Raw genomic sequence first — 14,742 nt, forward strand, 5'->3', positions numbered from 1 at the left:
TTGCATTCCCCAGTCCCCTCTGCCCCAGGCAGGCTGGTGCCTGTTAATTCTCACTTACATACCCACTAGGGACATGAAGCCAAGAAGACCCTATCTTCTAGGACTTCAAGTTGCTTTGGAAAACTTATAAATAATCATTAATACAGAGTAAATCCTATAATGGAAGTCTGTACTAAAGTAAGAGATGCAGCTCTTTTTTGTGTGTGGGAGAAGGTTTGTGATGGAAATGTTCTGGCAGACAAAAGGCATTTTAGAAGAACAATTAGTATAGGTACAGGCCCAGAGATAGGAAATGGGAATTACAGATGGGATGAGAATGGAAGAGGAGGTAGATTAGGCCAAATAATAATAATAATAATAATAATAATAATAATAATAATAATACAAACTTCTACTGTTATGGTCCACATGTACCCCATTAACAAGTTATCTCTCCACTCTAGATGTGCATTAACATCTCCTGGAAGTTTCCACACAGAATCCTGACGCCTGCTGGATGTTAGTTTTGATGAACTGTTCTGAGCTGAGACCTGGATCTCAGTATATTCAAAAACTTCTCACATAATTCTAGTATGAGGCCAGGAGTAAGAACTCCATCACTGTGAGCAACAGGAGTCGACATAAATGTCTACACACAACAATGGAATCAAAACCTGCTTTAAAGTTAAATGGGTGACAGAGAAGAGGAGATTCAAGGCAAAGAAACCAGGCAAGGAATGCGTTAATGCAAAGGCTTCGAAATACAGGCGAGGGAGAAGATTCTGTTTAGCCACATTATTGACCTCTCACAGGTTACAGGCTGTGCAATAGTCAATGGTAAAGGCTAAATGCCTTTCCCAGGAGACATGGGCACACGTCCAACATGAGCACATGATTTCAGGGGACTCTGAACTCGTAGCAATCACCACCTCATTGCAGGGACAAAATGCCCAATCAGAAGCAGCTTATGGAAGGCAAGGGGTTTAATTCGGCTTACAGTTTCAAGGGAAGTTTCATCGTGGCAGCAAAGGTAGGGCAGACAGGAATAGGAATCCTAAGTCACATTTCACCAGTCAGGAAGCAGAGACAGAACAGCAAGTGAGGCTGAGCTAAAACTCCTGCAGGCCAGCCCACAGTGACACACTTCCTCCAGGCGGGCTCCACCTTCCTAAAGGCTCTACCACCTTTCTGAACAGCGCCACCAGCTGAGGATCAAATGTCCACACACAAGAATCGGCCGGGCACTTTACAGTCAAACCACCGCAGAACCTCTACCCGAAGTGTGTCTAGTTTAAGACAATCTGGTGCGAAGACACTGAGAAAGAAGACAGCAGGGATCCTGCCGCAGCATCAGCGGCACAGATGACTTCTGCTGACAGACAGACAGGAGGAGGCATGAGGGGGACACCGTCTGTGGGGGCAAACATCAAAAGCACTGTCCACAGAGCTAGCGGTCCCAAGTGTTTGGTCTAGCCTCCTATCCCTGTCACCCACTGCAAGGTCTAAAAACTAGTTTTGGGCAATCGTTACCTTTCAGGACAGTCTTTTCCATCACTGGAAAGCTCTCATACAACAAGGTTCTGTCTTTCTTAAATCAAATTCAAATCCTGTGCCTTATAATTCCCAGTCATTCATTCCGCACTGACTGAGTATGTAGGTGTCCCGCAAATTCTCCATACTACTGGTCTGCCATCTTCATAATCTATAAGGAAGGCCACTTTTTTTCTTCATGCCATGTCTTTCAGATCCATCAACCAAACTCCTTCAACAATAATCACTCCTTGGGGCTGGAGAGATGGCTTAGCGGTTAAGCGCTTGCCTGTGAAGCCTAAGGACCCCGGTTTGAGGCTCGGTTCCCCAGGTCCCACGTGAGCCAGATGCACAAGGGGGCACACGCGTCTGGAGTTTGTTTGCAGAGGCTGGAAGCCCTGGCGCGCCCATTCTCTCTCTCCCTCTGTCTTTCTCTCTGTGTCTGTCTCTCTCAAATAAATAAATAAATAAAAATTAAAAAAAAAATCACTCCTTGGGTGACGAAATACGGTCTTTAGACTTAAATGCAACTCGTCAAATATGATTAACAATCACACAGAGAAACAGGCTAAAGTAATCTATACACATACTAAGGAAACTTGAGATCATTCCATTTTTAGAGGCTTCATCAAAGATGGTTCGTGAAAGCCCAAGATCAAATAAACTCCTATTTTTCATGTTGTACCTTTGATATTCCTGCCACCCCAAGCCATTTGTCAACTCCTGCACTTCAGCAGGTTTTATCTTGTTCATTTAGTACATTATTGCAACCTATACAGAATATTTTGAATCTAGACTCTGCTTTTTATGTTAGTCATCCCAGGTTTGTGTCATTATGAAGTCTGACGTTTACTTTCATTCAAATCTTTAGAGAGAACACTGCAATTAAAAATGTATCAACAGTCCCTTAATGGTTTCTCTCTCTCCTTGCAAATAATAAATGTTTTTCCTTCTTTCTTTCTCTCCTTCTTCCTTCCTTCCTTTCTTTTTTTTTGTTTTTGTTTTTCAAGGTAGGGTCTCACTCTAGCTCAGGCTGATCTGGAATTCACTATGTAGTCTCAGGGTGGCCTCAAACTCGTGGCAAGCCTCCTACCTCTACCTCCCAAGTGCTGGGATTAAAGATGTGCACCACTATACCTGGCTCAAACATTTTAAATAATTTTTTAAATGCCAAAAATATTCACTGGATAAAAGATATCATCTTTGGGCTGGAGAGATGGCTTAGTGGTTAAGCACTTGCCTGTGAAGTCTAAGGACCCCAGTTCGAGGCTCAATTCTCCAAGACCCACGTTAGCCAGATGCACAAGGGGGCGCACATGTCTGGAGTTCGTTTGCAGTGGCTGGAAGCCCTGGCGCGCCCATTCTCTCTCTCTCTTTCTCTCTATCCGCCTCTTTCTCTCTCTGTCACTCTCAAGTAAATAGATAAAAATGAACAAAAAAAATTAAAAAAAAAAAAAGAGATCATCTTTAAGAAATGGTGCTGGGAAAACTAGATATCTACATGTAAGAGAATGAAACTAGGTCCTTTTCTCTGTCCATGCTTAAGAATCAACTCCAAATGTATCAAAGACCTTGATATCAGACCCAAAACTTTGAAATATACAAAAAATTAGGGGAAACACTTTAATATATAAATATAGGCAAGGACTTTCTGAATAGAACCACAAGCATTCAGGAAGTAGACCACTAACCAACCAATGGGCCTCATGAAATTAAGCTTTTACAAAGCAAAGATCACTGATAATTGAGGAAGAAGCAGCCCACTGAGGGAGAGAAAATCTTTGCCAGCTATACATCTGATAGGATTAATATCTAGGATATACAAAGAACTCAAAAAGCTAAATAATAAAAAATTGAACAACTCAATCAAAAAATAGGTACTGAATTGGATACAGGTTTCACAAAAAGAAATTACAAATGGCCAATAAATCTTTTTTTAAATGTTCAGTATCGGGCTGGAGAGATGGCTTAGTGGTTAGGCACCTGACTATGAAGACTAAGGACCCCGGTTTGAGGCTCGATTCCCCAGGACCCACATTAGCCACATGCACCCATTCTCTCTCTCTCTCACTCTTTCTCTCTGTGTCTCTCTCAAGTAAATAAAAGTAAAATGTTCAGTATTGTTTAGTCACCAATGAAATGAAAATTAGAGCTACTTTGACATTCCATCTCACTCTAGTCAGAATAGCTATCACCAAGAAACCAAAGGACAATAAATACTGGCAAGGGGGTGCAGAAGGCTGAGACAGGTGAAAGCAGATATATCATATGACCCAGCTATACCACTCCTTGGCATATACCCCAAGGACTCTACATACTACTACAGAGATATTTTTTCAGCCATATTTATTACTGCTCCATTTACAATAGCTGGGAAGTAGACCAGCCTAGATGCCCATCAACTGATGAATGAATAATGAAGACGTGGTACATATACACAATGGAATTTTATTCAGCTGTAAATCACAATGAAATTGTGACATTTACAGAAAAATGGATGGATCTGGAAAAGATTACATTAAATGAGGTAACATAGGCTCAGAAAGTCAAACACTACATGTTCTCTGTTATATGTAGCTTCAAATCTTTATATTTGTATGTAAGTTGGAGAAAGAGTCAGTAGTAGAGGCCAGAAAGCTAGAAAGGGGCCATGAGGGAGGGAGGGAGGGGAGAGGAAGGTCCAAGAGTAGGGTTAGTAGATACATAAGTAGAAGGAAGAATAGTAATGGTGGAAAGACTTAAATAGGGTCAGGGGAAAGGAAATGGAGGACAGGTAGGGATGGGAAGAGGGTTAATCAAAATTAAGATACTGAGGCTGTAGAGATGGCTCAGCAGTTAAGGCACTTGCTTGCAAAGCCTAATGACGCAGATTCAATTCCCCAGTACCCATGTAGAGCCAGATGCACAAAGTGGCACATGCACATTTGTAGTGGCTGAAAGCCCCGGCATGAACATTCTCTCTGTCTCTTTCTCTCCTCTCTCTATCTTTCTCTGCTTGTGTGTGTATATATCTTTTAAAAATTAACAACCAGATACTGGGGAGGAGATAGGATTGCTGTGAGTTCAAGGCCACCCTAAGAATACATAGTGAATATTCTGGGTCAGCCTAAGCTAGAGTTAAACCCTACCTTGAAAAAAAAAAAAAAAAACTAACCAGAGAATAACCATCACTGTGTATTAGTTACTTAAAAAAGTAAAGATGTTATGAATAAGCCATATGGAAGCCTACTTCTTCACTAGCTTAAAAAAAAAGTGGAATTTTTTTTTTTTTTAAGAGTTTGAGCATAATGCTGCACCCAGAAGCCATAGATTGGTTCAGAAAAACTTTCAGTGCCAAGCTTGGGCTGGGATACCTCCCAGTAACTTAGTGGTCAGGAAGGCCCTTAATGCCCACAAAACCATACAGACTATTGCCAAGGCTCTTGGTAGTCACCAGAACTAAGTAACAAGACTCTGTTGCAGAAGATACCATATACTTTGGCTGTAGGACACTGAGAAATCAAATAGGAGCTGAGCTGGAAGCCTCCTCCCTGCTGACCAGCTGTCACAGTCTCTAAAGTGTTATGTAGTCTGTTGAAGAAAAGTTGTCAACAGGCTTAACCAGCGGTGGACCCTGTTAGCTATGTGACGGGCCAGTCAGGCTAAATGTGTCTACTGGTGCAATGGTGGCATGTCTGTTATGGGGGAAGCTGCTCTCTGATTAAATTTAAGGACCACTCCATGGGAGGGATTTATACCTGATGCTGAACACCTAATAAAAAGCCTATTGTTGGGGAGTTCATAAACTCTGGAGGTAATTTACTACTGTTTATTTTTCCACAAACTGGATACATTATTAATTATACTCTCACTTTTGCTACTCTCAATTTGGTTAGAAAAGCTTCTCTTTTCAGATGATGGTGATGACTGGGGAGACTCAAAACTCATCAAAACGCTGAGAAGAAAAAGACAGTGGAGTGTTCAACACTGAGACATCTCTATCACACTTTCCAAGGTTTAGGGTCCATTGTAAGAGAAATGGTAGAAGGAAATGTCAGAGCCAAAGGATGGGGGAGTACTTTGGAATGCTGCCTTCCAGACACGAAGTGGCCACTGCAGGACGTCAAAATGGCTGATGCTACCTACAAGATCTGTATAATATGGGGATTTAAAAAAAAAGTTGTCAAGGGCTGGAGAGATGGCTTAGTGACTAATGCACTTGCCTGCAAAGCCAAAGGACCTTGTTTTGATTCCCCAGTACCCACATAAGCCAGATGCACAAGGTGGTGCATACGTCTGGAGTGTGTTAGCAGTGGCTGGAAGCCCTGGTGTGCCCATTCTCTCTCTCTTTCTCTCTCTCTCACACACACACTCACACTCTGCCTCTTTCAAAGAGATAAATAAATTTTTTTTAAAAAGTCATCAAAATAGAAGAAAAACTAGTTGGAACAAAGGAGGGGTTCAGTAGAGGAGGGATACAGAACAGGAGACAAAGAAGGGCAGTGGGAGGTAGCATGATCAAGGTACCTATATGGAGGTTGTCAATAAAAAGTTTTTTTTTTTTTTTTAAAGCTAGAACTTAAGAAGCTGGGCTTGGTGATGCACCCCTATAATCCTAGCACTTGGGAGGCAGAGGTAGGAGGATCAACATGAGTTCGAGGCCACCCTGAGACAGCATAGTGAATTCCAGGTCAGCCTGAGCTAAAGTGAGATCTCAAAAAAAAAAACAAAAAAAAACCCTAGGCCTTAAGATAGTGATAGAGAATAGGAATGCAGTAGTCTTTTTTTTTTTTTTTAGTAGGAAGCCAGGGACAGGTCCAAAGAGGTGCCACCCTGCCTGACCTGACAGGACTAGAACCCATGTCTGGTCCAATCTCATCCAAGATGGCTGCAAGCAACAACTCCAGAGACAATTTCCTGCCTCTTCTTCAGGTTTTCCAAGGCTCTGAGCTGGCTCTTCCTGAGTCAACCTCTTGAACCTACCCACCAATCAGGTCTCTCCCTTTCACACCTGAGTCTAATGAGGCTCATCCTCACTGGATGTTTGGTCACACAACTCACATAAACCACATGTGTGAATCTCTTCTCCTGGCCCCTAACTTCCTCTCTGGATCCCTGTTGGCACATACTCTCTCTCTGTCTGGTTGCAATTAAATAACTAAATAAAAATTTTGTTTTGAATATTCGAGGTAGGGTTTCACTCTAGCTCAGGCTGACCTGGAATTTACTATGTAGTCTCATGGTGGCCTCAAGCTCACAGTGATCCTCCTACCTCTGTGTCCTGAGTGCTGGGATTAAAGGTGTGCCCCATCACACCCCAATAAATATATTTTTAAAGAGAAACAAAAAGAGGATGCTACAATTCTAAATACATATGCATCAACATAGGTGTACCTAATTTCCTAAAACCAATGCTACTAGATGTAAAGTTATAGATTAACCCCAACACAATAATAATGGAGGACTTCAATACTTCACTCCCACCATACTAAAGTTATTCCCAGAAAAAATATATGCAGATAACTCTGAGTTAATGTAATTTTAAATCAAATAGACCTAATAGATATCTATTGAGAATACCATTCAAACACTGAAGAATACAGTTTTTTCAGCAGTATGAAACTTTATAATATAGTACATAATAGGACACAAAACAAATCTTAATACAGGAAAACTGAAATAACTCATTGAATTCTATCTGACCACAATGGGGAAAGAAAACTAGAAATATATAGCATGAGAAATAATAGAACATGCACAAACTCATGAAGATTAAGCACCATGTAATAAATTACGGAATCAAGAAGGAAGTTTAAAAAAAATCCTAGACTCAGAGGAAAACAAAACATACCAAAATCTATGGGATACACCAAAAAAGTCCTAAGAGTACACAGTCACAAATGCCTACATTAAAAATAAATTAAAGCAACCTCAAATAAATAGCTTAATGATGTACCTTGGAAAAACAAGAACAAAACAAACTAAAAATCAGATAGGATGAAATAATTTAGATCAAGGCAGAAATTAAGAAATAGGAGGAGACCCAACATGTAGAATCAATGAAACAAAGAGTTGGTTCTTGAAAAGACAAGATTGACAAACCCTTAACCCAACTAAAAAAGACAGACAGAAGACAACCCTGTAATGAAATTAGATGACAAAGGAGACATTACAAAAGATACAATGAATCTAGAACGCATTAAGGTACATCATAAAAACATATTCCACTTAACTGGAAAATCAAAAAGGAAATGAATGAACGTTTAGATGCACATGAGATACCAAAATAAAACCAAAATGAGATAAGACATTTTAAACAGATCATAACAAGCATGGGAATTAAAATAGTAAGTTTAAAAAAAAAATCTCTTAAACAAAAAAAGTCAGGTTCACAAGGATTTACATCAGCATTCTACCAGACCTTTAAAAAATTGAACTAGGGGCTGGAGAGATGGCTTAGTGGTTAAGCGCTTGCCTATGAAGCCTAAAGACCCCGGTTCGAGGCTTGGTTCCCCAGGTCCCACGTTAATCAGATGCACAAGGGGGCACACGCGTCTGGAGTTCGTTTGCAGAGGCTGGAAGCCCTGGCGCGCCCATTCTCTCTCTCTCCCTCTATCTGTCTTTCTCTCTGTGTCTGACGCTCTCAAATAAATAAATAAATAAAAATTTAAAAAAAATTGAACTAGCATGAACATTTCTCAAATTATTCCATAAAATACAAAAGGAAGAAATGCTATAAGACTCTTTCCATGAAGCCAGTATTATTACTCTGGCACCAAATCAGAAAAAGACCCAACAAAACAGAAAATAATAAACCAATATCCCTGTATATACAGGTAAAATTTTTCAATAAAATACTTGAGAGTAGGGAAATGATTCAGTGGGTGAAGTGCATGCCAATACCAATATAAAATACTAGGCATGGTGGTGCGTGCTTGTAATCCAAGCACCAGGGAGGCAGAAACAGGAAATCCCTGTGCCTCAGTGGCTAGCTGAGTAGCCAAATTAGTGAGCTCTAAATTCAGGGAGAGACCTTGTCTCAAAGAACAAGGGAAAAAAACAAGTCAGGAAGACACCCAACATTGACCTTTAGTCTCCACACACATATACCCACACACATATGAACAAACATATCCACAGGTATACAAACAACACACATACTCATGAAAAATAATACTTTAAAAACCAAATTCAGCCAGACGTGGTGGCACATGCCTTTAATCTCAGCACTCGGGAGACACAGGTAGGAGGATCACTGTGAGTTCAAGGCCACCCTAAGACTACATAGTGAATTCCAGGTCAGCTTGAACTAGAATGAGACCCTACCTCGAAAAACCAAAAAAAAAAAAAAAAAAAATTCAAGGAGACATTAGGTCAGGAGAGATGGCTCAACACTTAAAGGCATTTGCTTACAAAGCCTGTTGACAAGATTCACCTCCCAGCATTCATGTACATCCAGATGCACAAAGTGGCACATGCATCTGGAATTCGTTTGCAGTAGAAAGAAGCCTTGAGGTGCCTACCTCATTCTCTTTCTTCCCCTCTCTCTGCTTGCAATTTTTTTTTAAAAGGTACACATTCAAAAGATCATCAGGCATAAATAAGGACTTTCTGAATAGGACTGAGGTCATTCAGGAAATAAAAACAACAATCAACAAATGAAACCTCATGAAATTAAAAAGCTTCTGTCCAGCAAAGGAAATTGCCAATTGCATGAAGAGACAACCTGGCGAATGGGAAAAAGATTTTCTGGAAGGTATACAATTGACAGAGGATTTATGTCTAAACAAGAAATCAAACAACCCAATCAATAAATGAACTAATGAAATGAATAGACAGTTCTGAAAAGAAGAAATACAAATAGCCAATACACATATGAAAAAAGTTTTGGGGCTGGAGAGATGGCTTAGCGGTTAAGCGCTTGCCTGTGAAGCCCAAGGACCCTGGTTCGAGGCTCAGTTCCCCAGGTCCCACGTTAGCCAGATGCACAAGGGGGCACACATGTCTGGAGTTCGTCTGCAGTGGCTGGAAGCCCTGGCGCGCCCATTCTCTCTCTCTCCCTCTGTCTTTCTCTCTGTGTCTGCCGCTCTCAAATAAATAAATAAAAAATGAACAAAAAATAATACAATAAAAAAAAGTTTTGAATCTCAGCAGCTATCAGAGAAATGCAAATCAAAACTACACTGAAGGCTGGAGAGATGGCTCAGTGGTTAAGGCACTTGTCTGCAAAGCCTAACGACCCAGGTTTGATTCCTCAGTACACATGTACCAGATGCTCAAAGTGGCGCATACCTCTGGAGTTCATTTATAAGTGGCTAGAGGTGTCTCTCTCTCCCTTTCTCTCTGTGCAAATAAATAAATTTATTTTAATTACACTGAGATTTCATCATACTCAGTCATAATTGCAGTAATTTTAAAAAAAAGGCATGGTGGCACACGCTTTTAATCTCATCATTTGGGTGGCAGAGGTAGGAGGACTGCTGTGAGTTCAAGGCCACCCTGAACAAGAGTGAGACCCTGCCTTGAAAAACAAAAACAACAACAAAACAAAAGACAACAATGTTAGTAAGGCCGTGGATAAAAGGGAACCTCCTATACTGGTGGTGGGAAGGTAAACTAGGTTAGCCACTATGTGGACGTCAATATGGAGGTTTCTCCATATTGCATGTGCCCCAGCTATACTACTTCTGGGTATTTACTAAAAGGACACACAACTATTTGCACAGCTATGCTTACTGCAGCACTATTCACAATAGCTAAATTATGGAACCAACCTAGGTATCTGACAACAAAGGAATAGGTAAAATGTGATATATACTTTTTCAGCCATCAAGAACAAGGTTGGGCTAGATAAACAGCTGTCAGTAACGTGCTTGTGATACAAGCATGAGGACCTCATTTTGAACCCCAGAACCCACAATTTAAAAAAACAGGCATGACGGCACATGTTTATAATCCTAGTGCTGGAGAAATGAAGACAGGTGGGCGCCTGGGCTCACTGTCCAGGCCAGCCAGTCTAGCCTAGTTGGCAAGCTCCAAGCCAACGAGAGAACCTGTCTCAAAAAAAATACACAGGGCTAGAGATGGCTAAGTGGTTAAGGCGTTTGCCTGCAAAGCCAAAGGACCTCGGTTTGATTCCCCCAGGAGCCATGTAAGCCAGATGCATAAGGTGGTGCATGTGTCTGGAGTTCATTTGCAGTGGCTGGAGGCTCTAGCGTGACCATTCTCTCTCTCTTTCCCTCTCTCAAATAAATAATTTTTTTTTAAAAAAAGATGGACAGCATTCCTGAGGAGTGACATATATGTGTAGATACTTGCACCTGCACACATGTGTACCTGCACACAAATTTATACACATAAAGTGAAACAAAGTTGTGTTATTTGTAGAAAAAAGAATGCAACTGGAGATAGTGAATTAAGACTTGTTTCAGAAGGACAAATATCATGTTTTTTCTCATTTATAGTTCCTGGATTTTATATTTGAGTAATTCCAGGTATCCATCCCATCTGTGGTGACTTGAATATAAAATGCCCCCTACAGATCGTATGTTTGCATACTTAATCCTCATTTGGTGGCAATGTTCAGGAAAGTTATGGAACTTTTAGAAATTATTATTTATTTCAGAGAGAGAGAAAGGGCATGCCAGGGCCTCCCACTGCAAAGGAACTCCAGATGCATGCATCACCCTGTGCATCTGGCTTATGTGGGTCCTGGGGAATCGAACCTGGGTCCACTGGCTTTGTAGGAAAGTGCCTTTACTGCTAAGCCATATCTCCAGCCCAGGTTATAGAACTTTTAAGAGGTGGAGCCTTGATGGAGGAAATGTCACTGAGTGGGCATTGTCCTGCTTGTTTTACTTCCTGCATGCTGGTGTGATGCCATGATGCTGGCTGATGACTCCTGCTATGACTTCCTCACCAGACCTCCCTGTAAAACTGCAAGCCAAAATAAGCCCTTCCCTTCCTTAAGCTGTTTCTGGTAAGATATTTGTCAAGCAACAAGAAAGGATTGATAAAGAAACTGATAAAGAAAACTGACACCACATGACCATGTGGTTCCCACATTTTGGGAACTGGTGTGTGAGAGGACTGTGTAAAACTTTGGAACTGTGGACCAGAGAAGCCTTCCAATATCATAAGCAAAGCTTAATGGACCATTTTGTAGAAGTTTGGGCTGTGGACTCTATTGGGAATTGGGCTACAGGCAGTTTGTGGAACTCTGGGAAAGAATCTAGCTGCTTTCTGCTCATGTCCTGAGAACTTGAGCCAAGTTGAACTTAAAAATTTAAAAATGTTTTCTAAAATAATTTCAAGGCAAGAAAATATTGTCTCTGTGGTATGGTCTCTCTTTGCCATCCTGATTCAGATCAACAATGAAAATGAGGTGATACAGAACGTAAAGATATGAAAATAAATATTGTTTGGCACATAAAGAAAAGAGGGCAACTTCAAAGTCCCAGGCGCAGAGACTGTAGTGATTATTAGATTATTACCATTAAGGATAAGCCAACTGCTGTGCACTGGGACAATAGGAAAGGTGCCCTGAAAGTAAGACCAAACCCGCTGAAGGCTCAAGCTAGTAAAAATGTGAATTCTTTTGAAAGGAAAAGGCATGCAGGCACACTGCTAAAGGAGTCTCTTGCTCCTCAAGGTCAGCACGCAGAGGCTGCTCCAGCTGTGATCCAGGGTCAGGCTTCATGCTCACCTGGCAGAACTTGCCACACCATCCACATAGTGATGGTTTTAGCAAAATGGAAGATGAAAGATGGAGTCACGGGATGCTTCACCATGGTTTCAGAGCAGCCACATCTAAGCCATGAAAGGCAGGATTGAAGCCCCTGAAAGGAGGTCCTGGAAGGGAGCTGTGAAGGTGAACCCTCAGTATATCAGAGATGCCAGGACTATGGAAAAGCAACAGTCTCAGGGCAGATCCTGCCCTAAAGCCAGGCTACAAGTAGCATTGATGGAGGGGTGGAATGGCCCAAGCCCTTCAAAGCCCAGATGGTTTCATCATGAGTCCTCTTGCATTAGTCTAATTTTTCCTTGCTATACCCCATTCCTCCCTTAAAAAAAAATGTTTACATTTACACATACACATACACACACACACACACACACAGAGAGAGAGAGAGAGAGAGAGGGAGGGAGAAAGAAAGGGGGGAGAGAGAGAATGGGTGCACCAGGGCCTTCAGCCATTGCAAACAAACTCCAAACACATGTGCCCTCTTGTGCATCTGGCTAACGTGGGTCCTGGGGAATTGAACCTGGGTCCTTTGGCTTTGCAGACAAATGCCTTAACCTCTAAGCCATCCCTCCAGTCCCCATTCCTCCCTTTTGGAATGGGAATGTTTACTCTGTGTCATTATATGTTGGAAGTATGCACCTTGTGTTTTGCTTTTACAAGGCTCACAGTTAAAAGACTGTCTTATCATGACAAAGTCTCAGATGAGACTTTGAAATTTTTGGACAGTGTTAGGACTGGTAAACACTACAGAAACCTTTATTTTTTATTTTCGGTTATTTGCAAAGGGAGAAAGAGAATGAAGATGAAAGGGCACATAAGGGCCTCCTGCCCTGGAAAGGAACTCCAGACACATGCCCCACTTTGTGCCTCTGGCTTTATAAGTGTATGGGGGAATCAAACCCAGGCCATCAAGCTTTGTGAGCAAGCACCTTAACTGCTGCGCCATCTCTCCAGCCTCTATAAGGGCTTTTAAAGGTTGGGCTGAATGCATTTGGAATCATGAGATGGACATGAGTCTATGGGAGGCAGGGGTGGAATATGGTGGTTTGAATGTAGAATTCCCCCCATAAGATTCACGTATTTGCACACTCAACCCTCAGTTGGTGGTGCTGCTCAGGAAAATTGTGGAACCTTTAGGAGGTACAGCCTCAATGGAAGAAGTGTGTCAATGGGTACAGGCACTTGAGGTGTTACAGCCCAGGTCTGCTTGTTTTCTTCTTCCTCTGTGCTAATGTGACACCAGTTGCCTGCTCCTGCCATAATAAGACTTCCCCTCAAAAAATAAGCTATCCTTTTCTTTATCTGCTTCTGTGATGAGAAAGTAACTGATACACCATTTAATAACAGCTTGTTACTTCTAAAATATAGAGCTAGGGCTGGAGAGATGTCTTAGCAGTTAAGGCACTTGTCTGCAAAGCCTAAGGACCCATGTTCAACTCTCCAGATCCCACTTAAGTCAGACGCACAAAGATGAGGCAAGAGCAAGGTTCCACATGCCCACTAGGTGGTGCAAGCACCTGGAGTTCGATTACGGTGGCTGATGCCCTGGTGCATCAATTCTCTCTCTCTCTAAAATAAACAAACAAAATGTACAGCTAGAACATTATGATTTTTCTATAGTCACTTCTGGTAGTTTTTACCAGAAGAATACTGCTATTTCTTTGAAATGAGTTTAAATTCACTTTCTATAAATTGTGTATAGGAAGTGATGCATTACCACTAATTAAGTATAATTAGCATGCTGCACAACATTCTGTTTGTTGGCCTCAAACTCTCTGTGCAGCTAAGAACAACCTTGAGCTCCTAATCTTCCTGTCTCCATCTCCCAAGTGCCCAACTTAAAAAAAAATTTCTTAGATGAAACACACATTAATGTTTATCAAAATCTCAGGCTCCTTCATAATGGGAAGAAAAGATGGTGGCATCAGAACAGAAGAGAGGTTAATTGGAAAGAAGAGGGGATTCAATGATGGGTGGATTTGAGAGCGGGAGCAGGAGGTGTGAGGGTGGAACTTACCATGGTTCATTGTTTGTATTTATGGAAGCTGTCAATAAAGTTTTTAAAAAAATTCAAAAGAAAACTCTTGGGTTTTAACTGAATACAGCTGACCCTCTATATCCACATGGAACTGATTCTAGGACCTACATGAGTCTAGGGAATACACAGGTGTTAAGAACCTTGCCTGAGATCAAGTGTTTACACAGAGCCTGTGCACATCTACCCATATACTTTAAAATATCTCTAGATTACTTATACAGTGCAAATATTATGCAAATTGTTGCTATGCTACAGTTTCTAAGAATCTGAACAAAGAAAAAAAACTTGTACATGTTCAATACAGACACAATTTATGTTCTTTTCTTCAATATTAAATTATTATATTTATTGAGGGAAGTATACAACCAGAGGAAGGAAAATGGATACACCCATATGGTTTGACAGCCCGCATGGCAGGTCTGAAAGAAATGTAAAAAAAAAAAAAAAAAATTTAAAGAGAGTTAAGAGAGGA

At 41.1% G+C, this 14,742-nt stretch overlaps 1 protein-coding gene across 4 annotated transcripts in view; it reads right to left on the bottom strand.

The window, feature by feature from the left end:
• Positions 1–14,742, bottom strand: part of Slc20a2 (solute carrier family 20 member 2) — a 110,046-nt gene that overhangs the window by 79,966 nt on the left and 15,338 nt on the right. The window contains exon 1 of one of the 4 annotated variants that reach the window (XM_045130980.1): positions 977–1,096. The exons of the other annotated variants lie outside the window; for them this stretch is intronic. The gene's annotated coding sequence lies outside the window, so the exon portion shown is untranslated. Of the gene's footprint in view, positions 1–976; positions 1,097–14,742 lie in introns of those variants that run through there. 4 annotated transcript variants of the gene reach the window in all.

Source organism: Jaculus jaculus, chromosome 12 (genome assembly GCF_020740685.1).
Source record: "Jaculus jaculus isolate mJacJac1 chromosome 12, mJacJac1.mat.Y.cur, whole genome shotgun sequence".
Taxonomy (NCBI): Eukaryota; Metazoa; Chordata; class Mammalia; order Rodentia; family Dipodidae; genus Jaculus; species Jaculus jaculus.